This window comes from Ovis canadensis, chromosome 1, assembly GCF_042477335.2.
Source record: "Ovis canadensis isolate MfBH-ARS-UI-01 breed Bighorn chromosome 1, ARS-UI_OviCan_v2, whole genome shotgun sequence".
Lineage (NCBI taxonomy): Eukaryota > Metazoa > Chordata > Mammalia > Artiodactyla > Bovidae > Ovis > Ovis canadensis.
The window spans coordinates 22920463-22935002 of NC_091245.1; positions in this window are offsets into that span (position 1 = coordinate 22920463).

The window sequence follows — 14540 nt, forward strand, 5'->3', positions numbered from 1 at the left end:
GAAGCAGTGGTAGGGGTAACATCCATTACTCCCCATCTAGAAGTGTATCAGTAATTTTTGCTGATACCTGAATTAATATTTGCAAATGTGTGCAAGCGTAATTCCTAGTTCACACCTGTATTAGTCTACTTGGGCTGCTATAACAAAAACCCACAGATTGAGAGGTTTAAACGAAAGACATTTATTTTCTCACGGTTCTGGAGGCTGAAAAGTCTAAGAGCAAGTTGCTGGCAGATTTGTTTCTGGCTTGCACTTGGCCACCTTCTCACTGTGACCTCACAGGGTACAGAGAGCAGCTCTCATCTTTCTTCCTCTTCTTATAAGAACACCAATCCCTTCATAGGGGCCCCACCCTCATGATTTCATCTAACTTAATTGCCTCCCTGTGGCCCTATCTCCTAATACCATCACATTGGGGGTTGGGGCTTCAACATATAAATTTGGGGGGAGGACACAAATATTCAGTCCATAACAGTATCTGTATGTGACATCTGTTAATTCATATCTGTATCTGCTTATGAACTAGTATATTGTCTTAATGCCCACTTATGTCTTGTAAGTTAAAACATAGAACAGTGGTGGCACAGGAGCTTACATACTTTAGTGTGTGCCTCCGTGTAGACCTGTGTGTGCCTGAGAGCCTAGCACAGGTTGAAGTCATGGGCTTAGGCCGCCTGTGCAAGTGATCCATGTGTGATATGTGTATACAAGCCTGGGAAGGGCATGACTCCGACTGCTGTAGGCAGCTGCCCTTTAGCCCAGCCTGGCAGGGCTCCTGCTCCTTCCAGCCCATAGCAGCTGCTGAAAGGAAGCAGACAGAGGGGCTTGGAGGCTCTCTGGGACCAGGGATCTGTCAAGCCCGAGATCCTTAGCTGCAGGTCTGCCTGTTCTACACTGCAGAGGAACCCCAGCCTGAGAGCACAGTGTGCCTTGGAGAGGGGACATGGAGCCTCTCTTTGACATGGGGAACTTGATTCGCTCATCTTCATCCAGCAGGAGACCCATCTTCACCTATTCAAATGAATCATTTATCTCATTTAGAGCCTTCCAAGCTTCAGCCCAAATGACATTTGCTTAGCAATTGGCCTGTTTGAAAAGCCGACGTATTAGAGCCAAACACTGCACCATCTTTCTGAGCTGGGGGCACGGGGAGACAGGCCCGTGGGATACAGCAGGAGGGAGGTGGGGGGTGTTCAGTCGGTCAAGGATCCTACGGAAACAGGCAAACACATTATCCACTCCAATACAGGCAATTTCCCTCCCCCCCACCACCCCAGGGTGGCTAATTAGCTGGTGGCTGCCCGGGCTCTGTACTTGACTTGCAGAATTAGAATGCTCAGCACAGAGATCCATGTTTATGCTCAAAATCATCGTCCCTCTTCCCCAACCAGGAGAGGAGCTCTGACTGTGAGTTCTGGGTCATGGAGATTGCTCAACTGGCATTTCAGGGGCCTGGATGGAGCTCCTCCTCCACAGAAACTCCTGCTCTGTTGGAGGCCTCAGAAAATGGCAGGCTCACCAATGCAGGCACACAGGACATAGCCACACACGAGCATAAAGTCTCCTCACGTATGTAAACGTGATGCTGAGGCACAGCCACAACAAATTCACCCAGAGGCATAGGTACCCACCCTTGGAGACACGCATATGCTCCCAGCACGTCTGTTCACAGATGCCCAGAGACACACACGGAAACACACTTGCATGTGTGCATGTAGACACTTGCCTAGACTTACAGGCACGTGGTGCATCCCCTTCACAGGCCCCCTGGACCAGGACACGCATGGAGACAGGGAAGCTGCTTAAATCTGCAGGAACAAAAATTCTTAGAACCTAACCTCAGTGGTTCTCAATCAGAATCAGGTATGGGATTATATGTGAATGATACACTGGAGAAGATAGCTGGTATCAGATTCAGAAATCAAGCAAATCAGAATTCTATCAGAATCACCAGGGAGTTTTATATAAATCCTCATGCCGGGCTCCCCCAGAATCTGATAAGCCACTGGGTGAGGCTTGTGATATTGGGGTAGTGTGGTGAATTTTAAAATGTTCCCTTGTATAATGAACAAAGAACAGTTTTATCATAAAAAAATAAAATTAAATGGCACCTTGCTGACTCTTAGGAAAAAGACCAGTTTGATTGAGAACTGTTAGGATTTTTTAAAAAGGGATGGCTTTTTCATTTTCTTTCAAGAACACAGAATAATTCTGAACTTTTTCCTAGTTGGCTTCCTTATATCTTTATTGAACAGATAGGAATGGTGACAACAGCTACACCTTGTCTAGATTTTGATTCAATTACAGACGTTTCAGATTCACTGTCTAGCCTGGAGGTCCCACCCTTTCCTGCTACAGAGAGGGAAACTGAGGCCCGGGCAGGGCAAGCTACTGCTCAAACTCATCCAGCTATTAGTGATTTCTGTGCGCTAATGTATGGCACGCACACGGAAGGAGCTCAACAAATGTTAGCTGCTATATTATGATGACGATTGTTAATATTATCGCTATTCTAATCTTAAGTCATCGTCACCAGCAGAGCAAGACTAAGAATCCAGATCTTCCTCCTGTCTGGTTTATAGTCTTAGGATGTCCTTGCCAGTTGAGAAGAGGGGGCGGCAGAATCTGGGCACCCTGCCCAGTCCCCTCTTCTCTAATTATGCCCCTGTTTGAGGTTCTCCAATCCTTCCAACTCCCAGGCAGAGGGGCAGAGGATGGTTGCCAGGAGTGGTAGGGTGGCAGGATGGACTTTGAGGGGAGGGAAGTTCCCCCTGAAAGTCAGGGCTTCAAAGGACAGCACTGACTTCTGTTATGCTTGGAGAGCTACGCTGCCTTCAGATATACAACTTTCGATGTCCTCTGGGAGAACAGAGAGGCTGCAGGTACCAGGACTGGGAGCTCCCTTTGTCCACGCGGCTCCCTGGAGAATTTCTTCAGGCCAAGGAAAGCTTTGTTCTAACCACTTCTCCCCGAGCCAGGGCTGCTGGGTGGTCTAGGGGCAGAAGGGCAGAATGGGGGTGGGGCAGGGCAGGCCCTGGGTGCGGAAGTATGGGGTCCAAGACCAGGGGTGCGGTGGGGTGGGGAAGGAAGGGGGTGGAATCTGTGTGGGGGGGCTGGTGAGGGCTGGTGCGAAGGGAGAGCTGAGATCAGCACAGGAAGGTTTGGAGGCATCGGGGTAGGAGGGGCCAGCAGATGACGGAATCCTGGGAGGGACCAGGAATTTAGGTGGGGGGGCTCTGCCAGGGTGAGGGCACAGACGAAATCCCCCTCCCTAGACTCTGCTGTCCCAGGTGGCTAGCGGGAAGGGTCCACCGCGTGGCGCTGAGCCCCCTGTATTTTGTGTCTGAGGCTCCAGAACATATGGCCGACCCGTCCCCCCTTCTCCCCCAACCCCCGCCGAAGGGCTGCCATTTGGAACGCATTTACAGACACATGGATTGTTTTTAAGTTAATGCTTTTTAATTCACTCTGTTTCCCAGTTGTCGTTTTTTATTGAAAAGGCGGATTCTGCCGGTGTGTGTTCCTTTGCGGGGGCGGGGGGGGGGGGGTGCTTCACCAACAGAGATCCGAGGAGAGGCAGAGACAGAGACAAAGGCGGTGCGCGACACCGGGCAAGGAGTCAATAGGGTCAGAGAGCAAGAAAGAAAAGAGACTGGAGACGGGAGCGGGGACAGGGGGACACACAGAGACCCCAGGAAAGGGGAAGGGAGGGCAGAGCAAGTGTGCTGAGAAATCCTGCTCCGGGGGACCCGGGGCGGACCCTGCCACCTCCAGCTAAGGCTCCTGGGGCTTTTCCCGGCTCTCTGGTTCCCTTCCGCGTAGACTAGGCAAGTCGGCCGCAGGGAGTGGACTGGAAGTCGCCACGGACCGAGTACGCAGGACCAGGGGCTTCCAGGGCTAGGGATCCGCGATCCGACAAAGAGGACCGGGGAGTCGGAAGCGTTCCGCTCCTGTCTCCGCAGTTCTGTCTTAGAGCCGACCCCAATCCTGCGCTGCGGCTCTCCTGGCCTGCTGCGCCGCCTGGGACGGGCGCCCCGACCTCTCGGAGCCCTGGCTCTGCCACCTGTGGACAGAGAGGCCTGCTGCTGGCCGAGGGGCTAAACGGCTCGAGGGCGTGGGGAGCAGAGCTGCGTCAACACCGCGGCTCCGCGGTTAGGGCAGAAATCCTGGGATTTTCGGTCTGGGCCGCTGCCCCGGGGCGGGGGGTGCTGGTGGTGGGGGCTCATGTTTATGCAGGACTGGCGGGACGGGAGACAGCGGGGCCCGGGCGCTTCCTTCCTTCGCAGCTGAGAACCATTTGGTTCTCCTCCCGCCGCGCCACCGCCCCTCTCCCTTTCCGCGCCAGGTTCGTGCTCAGACGCGTGAGTGTGAACACACACCCGCGGACACACAAAGACGCTCACAGGCCAGCACGTGGCGGAGGTGTAGACGCTGGGTGGAGGCGTGGGTACACAGGCGACGCGAGGTCCTGGGGACTGGGATAGAGCCGGTTCCCTGGGCGGAGAGGGTGCGTTCACCCGGCGCGGCTCTCAGGCCTGGAGCCTACGAACTGAAAAAGCCCGGGATAATTAGAGCTAATTACACGTGTGCGCACAGCTGCAGGCGAGGAGGCCGTGCGGGCCACCCCTCCCGCGGCCTGACTCCCGCGATCCTGCCCAGCGCGGCGGGGGGTGGGGGGGGTGCATCGAGGTGGGCTCGGAAGAGGCAGGGTGGGGGCCCGCGGGCGGAGAGCCCCCGGCGTCCGGAGTTGGGGTGAGCCCTCTGCCTCCAAAGAGAGGCCCCCATCACACAGCGGATGCGCTGCAGCCAGGGACGCCCAGGGATGGCAGTGTGGCCGAGCTAGAAGATAGGACCAGAATTGGGGTCCGAGTGCCCTTGGCCTTAGGCCCAAGGCCTCCGGGCCCACGCGGGAGGTCCGGACCTTATGGGCTCCTCGGCTTCGACAGTTTCAGACTCCTGAGCACTCCGGTCTCTGCGGAAGGCTCATACGTACCCAGTCAGCAGAGGTCAGTGCTGCCAGGTACCTGAGGCCGCTGGACCAGGAAGGGACAGTCCGGTGCTGGTGTCAGGAGACCATTCCGTGTATGCCCAAATGAGCCACAAGACCCCGAAAGAGCGACCTCTCTGAGCCTTCGTTTGCGCTTCTGTAAAATGAGAATGCGGAGATCCCTGCGTGCTGACTCCGAGGGGCTTCGGATGCAGAGTCCAAGAAGAGTGAGAAAGGGGCGAATTTCTACGTGGGAAGGAGGGTTTACAGTTTGCACTGCTAGTCTGAATGAGCGATCTCATTTTGTGGTTTCAGGAGCCTTTGGCGGACTGGGTTAGAGCAGCATCGGTGGAGGGAGTTGTATTTCTGTGTAAGTGACGCTCAGAGAGGTCGAACGTCTCAGGGGAGGTCACACAGCGGGGGGAGGCAGCTGACTTTCCGGACTTCACATTTCAAATTCAGACTCGGCGCAAGTCTCCTCCACCCCTCCTTGTCGCTCCTGGAACCCGGGCACCCCTCGGCGCTCTGCGGAGCCTGGTTGCTGTGAGTAAGAGTACAGAAAGCGATCTCTCGCGGTGGGTTCCGCCGCCCCAGCTCGCTGTGAGCCCATGGCGCCCCCTTGCGCTCGTGGCCGGAGGCGCACCCGGCTCCTGGCCCGGCCCCTGCGGTCTAGCATCTGACTCCTCCGCCTCTGTTTGCGATGATGCTGGAGAGGGTTGATGAGCTTCAGACAGGGTGACTGGAGGTCACACAGGGATGCGCTTCGTATACCGTGTACTTCGTAAACTGTAAAGCATGGTACGCACTCGGTCCCAGTGTTTGGACACCGCCGCAGTTTTCCATGCGCTACCACCTCTGTTCTTGAGGTGAGTGAGGCTGGCAGGGCAGGAAGTATTTGCAGTCTACAAATGGGGCAGCTGAGACAGACCCACGACCCACAGCCATTCACTGGCAAGGAGTGGAGCCGGCATCCAGGTTGCCTCTGCTTTCCTGCCTCCCATTGCTCCTTGCTCCAGTGGTGGCCTTCTTGTTCTCTTGGAGGTTAAGCAAGAGGACTTTGGAGTTAGATCTGGGTTGGAATTTCATTCTTGTACTGGCTGTGAGATTGCAGTCAAACCACAGAACCTCTCTGGGCATCAGTTCTGAACCTGAACACTGGGATGAGGTGCTTCTCAGACTGTTGGGGGAGGGGTGGATTAATGAGACAGGGGTCAAAGCTTGCAGAGCATGGAGTCAGGCGGCTGGTTCTGGAACAGTAGGTGCTTTCATCAGGGAAGATGGCAACTGCTGTGACTACCCCACTGGAAAGGAGGAGGGGTGGAGGACTGTGCTCCTCCTGGGGTGGACGGTAAGCCTGGCACCTCAGGGGTCTGACCACTTGCTGGGACTTGAGGAGCAGTGGTGGTGGCCTACTGCTCACTGCCTTGCAGTCCACTGACCTTGTCCAGGACCTTAGGCAGGTTCTGGGAGGGCTTCTCCTCATGAGAGGGGACACGCAGGCCCCGAGAAGGAAGAAGCCACTTCCCTAGAGCCACACAAGGAAAGATTTAGGGCTTGCCCCAGACACATGGAGGGTGAGGAGGCCGGGTGAGTGAGGGCTGGGTCTTGGTGGGGAAGTGAGCAAAGGAAGAGGTGGCAGGTAGGGTCCCTGCTCTATAGAAGATCCAAGAGGCTTCCAGGGGGGCAGTCTCCCCCTGGAGGCATCAAGGGGTGACATAGTAGAAAGGCAGGAGACGTATTTGAGGCGGGTGATAGGAACTGAAAGGGCAGTGGAGCTGTTAGCCCCTCCCTCTCTGGGGAGATACTGGGTCTCGGGGGCAAGAACCCTCCTCAGGGTGAACCAAAGCCAGTGTGGGGAAGGTGGGGCTTCCTGAGCTTGCTCAGGGGCAGGTGTCTGGGTGTGGATGTGAGGAACTAGCATCGTTGAGCCCAGTGGTTTGTGATCTTTTGAAGCATCAGGATGAGAGGAGGATTGCTTCCGCTCCTCCAGAGTTTCTCGTGCAGGTCTGGCGTTAGAGTTGACATTTCTAACAAGTTCCTGGGTGATGCTGCTGGTCTGGAGACCAATTCTGAGACTCAGAGAACTTACCCTGAGGCTCCAAGGCTCACCAGCTCCACAGTCACAGCACATGAGTAACTCTTACTCTGATTGGCTTCAGAGAGCACATCCTGGTTTGACCCATCCTCAGAGGTGCAATGTGGCTGGGCCTCCAAGCCCCTTCCTTCTCCCAGTTCCAACGCTGCAATGGCTCAACGAAGAATAACTTCTTCATCTGCCAGATAGAGCAGTCTGGCAGGCTTCCTGGAAGAAGTGGATTGAACTTGAAAGATTAGTAGAGGGGAATTAGGGCAACAGCTGGCTAGAGGCTGAAAGGTGGAGACTGAGACAGAGGAAGACCTTCCAGTGATTATGGGTTGTATGGCAGGGACTTGGGGTTCCTGCTCCAGTCTGCCCCTGAAATACACACAGCCCAGAACTGGGAATGGGGACCAGGGGGACTGTAATAAACACTAGAATGAATGAGCCATTGCCAGCTGGTCTGACTGGGAGAGGCCAGGGTGGCTGTAGCGTCCTTCTGCTGATGGTTCCAACAGAGTCCAGGCAGGACTAGCTTCAGCAGCTGCCCTTCCTGCCTTGGTTTCTCCATCTGAGGAATAAGAGTCATGTGTTTGCCGTTTCCCTGACCTTCCCAAGCTGCCAGCAGGATAATATATGGAAATTGCTTTGACCTCCTGAGAAAAGAGGGTCTCCAGGAATAGAAAGTTCAGCCACTAATCCTGTCCCCCCAGACTTCCCACTAATTCCTGCTTCCGATGTCAGCCTGGCAGGTTGAGTTTAGCAAAAGAAAGAACAACTTAGAGGGCTGATGGTTTTTCTAATGGCCCCAGTTCTCCAAACACGTCCACATGCAATCAACGTGCACACATAGCCTGGTCACAGGCCCACCCTCACCACATCCTTCCCCCATGCTCACTCACACACAGGCCTCCCGCGGAGCAGTCATAATTGTGGAGAATAATTAGAACTAACATTTGCACAGTGCCCTGCCGTTGACAGAGCAGTTCCACCCTGTACTTTTGTTTAATCCTCACAACGACTGGAGAGGCAGGGATTATTGCTATTATTAACTGAGGCTCAGAGAGGTTAAGTGACTTGCCCAAGGTTGCTCAGCTAGTAAATGATAGGCATGGCTCCAACTTGGGTCTCCTGACTCTAAACGCTCTCCTCTTTCTGCTGCGCCATGCTCCTTGCTCCACGCTTTCATGCACTTTCCCTTTGTTTGCTCATGCATTCACTCTTTCACTCCACAAATATTTATCATCGGTCATGCACCAGACTCTGTACTGCATGCTATCTGCTTTCCTACATCTTCTCACTTAATCCCATGACAGACTACAGAGCTGGGCACTTTTGCCGTCCCTGTTTTACGGTAGAGGAAATGAGTGCAGAGAGACTGAGTAAGGAGCAGAGTTGAGATCTGAGCCCACAGTGTGACTCGAGAGCTTGGGCCCCTGTGCACTGCTCCTGTGCTCATGCACACTCACACCTGGAACCACACACACCCACACACCCAGTCCCTACTCTCCTAGGCAGGGGCTAGGGCAGCAAGCGATCTGTCCAGCCCCAGATAGCAGAGCCTCCAGCCTGTCCCTGTCACCCAGACATTTCAACTAAACCAGCCCAGTAAATCAAGGATGGGATTTTCTCCAAAATGCCAGTGGCATCTCTGGGGACATAGTCACATTTTCCTACTGATTACACAACACCGTAGCATTTACAATAGTCACTTGCTCCGTCAATACCAGTCGGAGGCAGCAAGAAATGTCCCCCCGCCCCCCTACTCTGTGCTGGCCCAGGCTGAGTGCAGAAGCAGGATGCAGGGAAGAGGGGACTTGGCCCCTCTGCCCTTCACAGGGCCTGGGGTGAAGGAGAGATGTACCCCCTCAGGGGTGGCCTGGGGTTCCTGTCACGAATGCCTATGGATTTCAGAGTGACGCAGACTTCGATTCTGATCTAGACCCTGCACTCTCTAGTCAGTGACCTTGGGAAGTTCAGTTACTTTCTTTCTAGAAGCCTCAGTTTCTTTGTGTGCAAAATGGGGACGAGGACACAGCCATCCCAAGATGCTCTGTGCAAACTGGACGGGAACCCAGTTCTGAGCACTGGGTGAGCGGGCAGACTTGCAGGCTTCTCCAACTGAGCTGAGACAAAGTCCAAGACCTCTATCCTGTCCTCTCTTGGAAGGGCAAGGCTAACTGCCAAATGGAACTGCCCGGTGTCTCCTCTGCTCTGTACCCCAAAGAGAGTCTCAGTGAAGGCTGGTGATGCAGGAGGGGGAGACATGTGTCCATGCACTGGTCATGCCAAGATCGCGGGGGGCATTTTGGAGTTCTGAGTCCAGACGTTTCTCTTCCTGAGCCAGTGGGTCAGGAAGTGCATGAATTCGTGACCTGATCCAGGCAATATCAGTGAGCAGAGATGGGATAAGACTTTAAAGACGTGGGACAAAGGGCCCATGTCACAAAGACCATGTCTGTGCATACCCAGGTGTGTGTGCCTGTCGCTCTGAAAACAACATGGGTTTCTGAGGCTTGAGTTTCTCATTTATTTAGTAATGTATGTGTGTACTGAGTAAGTATATATTGAACACCTACTATGTGCTAGGACTGTTCTAGATGCTGGGACTACAACCATGAGCAAGATGGGCAAAACTTCAAACCTCTTGGAGGCTGGAGTCTAGTCCAGGATATAGACAGTGTTCACATAAACACAATCACACGAATCCTCACTTTGCTGTGTGTCTTTGAGCAGTCCGCTTAGGCTCTCTGAGCACAAATGTCTCCATTTGGGATATGATAATGACGCCTGCCTCACAGAGCAGTTCTGAGGGAAGGTATAGGCGCTGACAGTGTGCTGCAAACCGGGAAGCCCTGTGCTCGCACACATGACTCTGGGTGTATGTAGCCGTGTGTGCCTGCCAGCACCCGTTTACCTTGGCTCCGTGAACAGAGCACCTGTGGGGCTCCAGAAATAGTCCCAGATTCCATAAAATCCACAACCCCTCCCCCCAGAAACGTAGGGAGGAAACCATATGGCTCTGATATCCTGATTTGGGGTTTGGCTTTGCCCCAAGACAACACATCCTGCAAGTTTCTCTGTTTGAAACTTATTCCTCAAGCCTCTTGCTCTAACTGACTTCATTTTAAGGAGAGCAAAGGAGGTTGAACTGAACACTGGACATGTCCTAAGCCTGGGGATAGGGCCAGTTTGCATGAAGTGGGGATAAGCCTGGTCCCAGGTAGTGGAGTGGATGTACTAATAGAGGTGTCATTCTCAGCAACACAGCCATCCTCCAGGTCCTCCTTTCCTAGCTCCCACTGAGCATAACTCTCACTCCACTGGATGCAAAGAGCTTGACACCAGTGTTCAAGTGTCAGCCCCAGAGCTGCTCCCAGCCCAAACCACCCATCACAATCCAACTGCTCCATTACCTCCCAGCCCAGTTCCATTCAGCTCAGCCCCACACATCCCACACCTTCCAATTCAACTCAGTCCAACTTGCCTCAATCAGGCAACCTGTCTATCCCCACTTATTCCAACCACTCCCCACTTAGCTCGGTGGTGGTAGATAGTGTGGAGTAACTCATTCAGTCTCTCCTCTCTCCTTAGACTGGGCCTTTTTATCCTGCAGATGCTGAAAAGCTAGAAACTACATTTTCCAGACTGCCCTAAAATTACAGTTTAAGATGTGATGTAGTTTTCACCAGGTGCCATGAATTCCTGCAAGGCAGTTCATTCAGAAGTGTTTCAAATGGAAAGACAGGCAGGGCATGAGATACCCATCAATATTTGCAATAATACTAGTAATTTTCAAAAACATGCAAAATTAGAAAAAGCAGTATGGTGTACAATTATGAACATTTCTTCTACTTTTGTGTTATCTAGCCAAAGAATTTCCTTATCATACTTTTTTTTCCTCTGAAGCTAGACCTTGTCATGCTTTCATACTGAGCTGTGCATTTCTGCTGGTGTAGACATACCAAGGAGCATGTTTCTGGAACCAGAAGCTTGACTAGTGGCTTCCGGATTTGGCAGATGGCTTCCTGATGGTTGCAAAAGAAGCGACTGCCTTGGTGGTCCAAGTCTGCAGGGCAGTTTTGGGAGTTGGTCCTGAAGATACAGCCTAGAATCTGCTTCTTCAGCTCTTCAACCATTACTGTAAGCCATTAAAAACCCATTCATACATTTATTTTGGCTTAAGCAATCCAGGGCTTCCCTGGTGGCTCAGATGGTAAAGGATCTGCCTGCAGTGTGGGAGACCTGGGTTTGATCCCTGGGTTAGGAAGATCCCCTGGAGGAGGGCATGGCAACCTTCTCCAGTATTCTTGCCTGGAGAATCCTCATGGACAGAGGAGCCTGGCAGGCTACAGTCCATGGGGTCACAATGAGTTGGACATGACTGAGTGACTGAGCATAGCATACAAGCTATCCAGAGTGGATTCTGTCTCTGCCACTAAATACTAACCAATCCCCAGCTAACCCAACCCTCAAATAGGTCTGCTGCTGCTGCTGCTGCTAAGTCACTTCAGTCGTGTCCGACTCTGTGCGACCCCATAGACAGCAGCCCACCAGGCTCCCCAGTCCCTGGGATTCTCCAGGCAAGAACACTGGAGTGGGTTGCCATTTCCTTCTCCAATGCATGAAAGTAAAAAGTGAAAGTGAAGTTGCTCAGTTGTGTCTGACTCCTAGCGACCCCATGGAGTGCAGCCTACCAGGCTCCATTGTCCATGGGATTTGCCAGGCAAGAGTATGGAGTGGGTTGCCATTGCCTTCTCCCAAGTGGGTCTAACCTGCTCCAAACCTTTCCAACCCATCCAAGCCTGTTTAGTCCACCCTGACCCTAATCAATGTAGCCCGGCAAAACCCAGCCCCAGAGCTACCCCTGCTCGCATCTTTCTATCTCAGTTGATCTAAACTCCATGCAACTCATCTCAATCTAGCCCACACCAACACTCTGTCTAAAGAAGCTGCTTATTTCCAATTCGACCTGTATGATCCCATCCAACTCATCCCAACTCAGCTCTAATCCCAGTCTACCGAATGACTCTCAACCCAGCCCATTCCATGTGAACTGAGCAGCACAGTCTGTTCACATATTTTATTTATCCGGAGAAGGCAATGTAACCCCACTCCAGTACTCTTGCCTGGAAAATCCCATGACGGAGGAGCCTGGTAGGCTGCAGTCCATGGAGTCGCTAAGAGTCGGATACGACTGAGTGATTTCACTTGGCAACCCACTCCAGTGTTCTTGCCTGGAGAATCCCAGGGAAGAGATTCTTGGACGGGGGAGCCTGATAGGCTGCCGTCTATGGGGTCACACAGAGGCAGACCTGGCTGAAGTGACTTAGCAGCAGCAGCAGCATTTTATTTATCGGGCATCTTTTAGGAACGCTCACAAGGAAGAAGAGACAACTTGAACTTCTCTATAGATGTAAAGCCTATTCTTTTGTTAACATTTCTTTCCTCCTCTCTCTCTCTTGTCATCCCCACCCTCACCCTATAAACCCTGCCTCCTTGCCTGGGACCATTCCGGTTAGCCCCCACAGTAATTTCTCGGTGTTCAACGCCCCCAAGGGGAAGCCCATCTCCCTCACAGTCTGACCTTCCTAGAGGATCCCCTTAGAACCTCCACTCTACAAAGCCTACCCACTGCAGGGGGCAGAACCTCTAAAACAGCTTCCCAGAGATGTCCTGTCCTAACCCCGGAACTTGTGAATATAAGGCATCACTCCTGTGATTACACTATATTTTATGGTGCAGGTGACTTTAAGATAGGGGCATTATCCTGGATTAGCTGGGTAGCCCCACTGTAATCACATGAGCACTTAAAAGCAGTGGACTTTCTCCAGCTGGGGGGAGAAGGGGAAGTCAGAGGTATTGGAAGCGCAAGAAGGACTTGCCTCGCTGTTGCTGGCTTAGGAGATGGGGGTGACCATGTGAAAAAGAATGTGTGTGACCTTAAGAAGCTGAATTATTCCAGAGCTTCCCCTGCAAGACCTTCCCTGGCTGACACCTTGATTTCAGCTTTATGAGACACTGAGCGGAGGACCCAGGTGAGCCCGCCTGGATTCCTGGTTTACAGACTGTGAGACAGTGAATGAGAGTTGCCTTTTTTGTTTGTTTGTTTTTAATTTACATGGCTGCATTGGGTCTTACCTGTGGCATTACCGCATGCAGGGTCTTCACTGTGGCACGTGAACTCCTGGTTGCAGCCTGTGGAGTCTAGTTCCTGACCAGGCAACTAGCCTCTGGGCCCCTGCATTTGGAATATGGAGTCTTGGCCACTGGACCACCAGGGAAGTCCTGAGCGTTGCTTTCAGTTGCTAAATTCGAGATGATTTGTTACAAAGGAATAGGAAAGTAGTATGCCCATCCTAGGTCCACTCTCTCAGAATTATCCTGATTTTTATCTTAATCAAGAGGAGCAATTAAATATTATAGAATAGAGATACACCTGGATATCACTGGGTATCACTGGCTCAGCCAATCAGCCAATCCTGGCTCAGTCACCCACTAGCCATGGGACTTCACCCACCTTATGTCACCTTTCTAAGCAGAACTTTATTCATTAGTAAATATGCAGACAATAACTTTTCTCCTCACTTTGCTTGGAAGATTACATATAATATACATTATTACGTTCCTGACACACAGCAGGGGCTTAACTATTTCTTTTGTTTGGGATAGCATTGAGCTAATATTAAGTAATCTGTTCATAGATATTAGAGTAAATGAAACTGTTGTTTTTCATTACCATTGCTAACGGTAAGGTAATTTTAATAGAAGGGCCCCAGTTTAAGTCAGAGGAAGAGCTAACTGTGGAAGGTAGGGCCCTGATGTGGAGGGGCTCTGCAGGGATCGCCGGCTCTGCCTGTGTTTGAGTCCAAGTCTTGGACTGGTGAGCTGAGAGCACTAGGGGACTAGGCCACAGGGGGAAGGAAACAAGCCATGAAAAGGAACCAGTGTTAGATATTTAAATGAATAAATGCAGTGCTTACGAAATGAACCCACCTGGTGGTCTTGTCTGGATCAAGGGAGTAGCCGAGCCCAGCCAAGACCATTTGCCCATCAGTCCCTCAGAAGTGCAAAGGAAGCAGATATTGTAGTATCTTACTGGTCACCCAGGATGTTCCTGCCCTGCCCCTCCCCACCAAGTCTGACCTTTACAAGTCATGGGACAGTACACAGAATGAGCAACTTGGGCTCCCAGAGAAGGATAGGTGGTCTGACGCCCAAGCCGTGCTGTGCTGGGGAAAAACCGTGATGACCTGAGTGTGCGGAGCAGAAAGGCCTTTTCAACCTCAGAGGTCTCCCAGGTTCCACGTTTGTCTGGCCCTGGTCCTTCCTGTGCCTCTGGAGCAGGGGCAGCTGGAGGGCTCCAGGCCGTCAGGGCCTGTGCGGTATTCAGCCATGTCCTGGAGCTGTCCATCACATCTCCGTCTAGCTCTGCTCTTCCGTGACCCCCCTTTAGTAGCTTGAAGTTGGCCATGA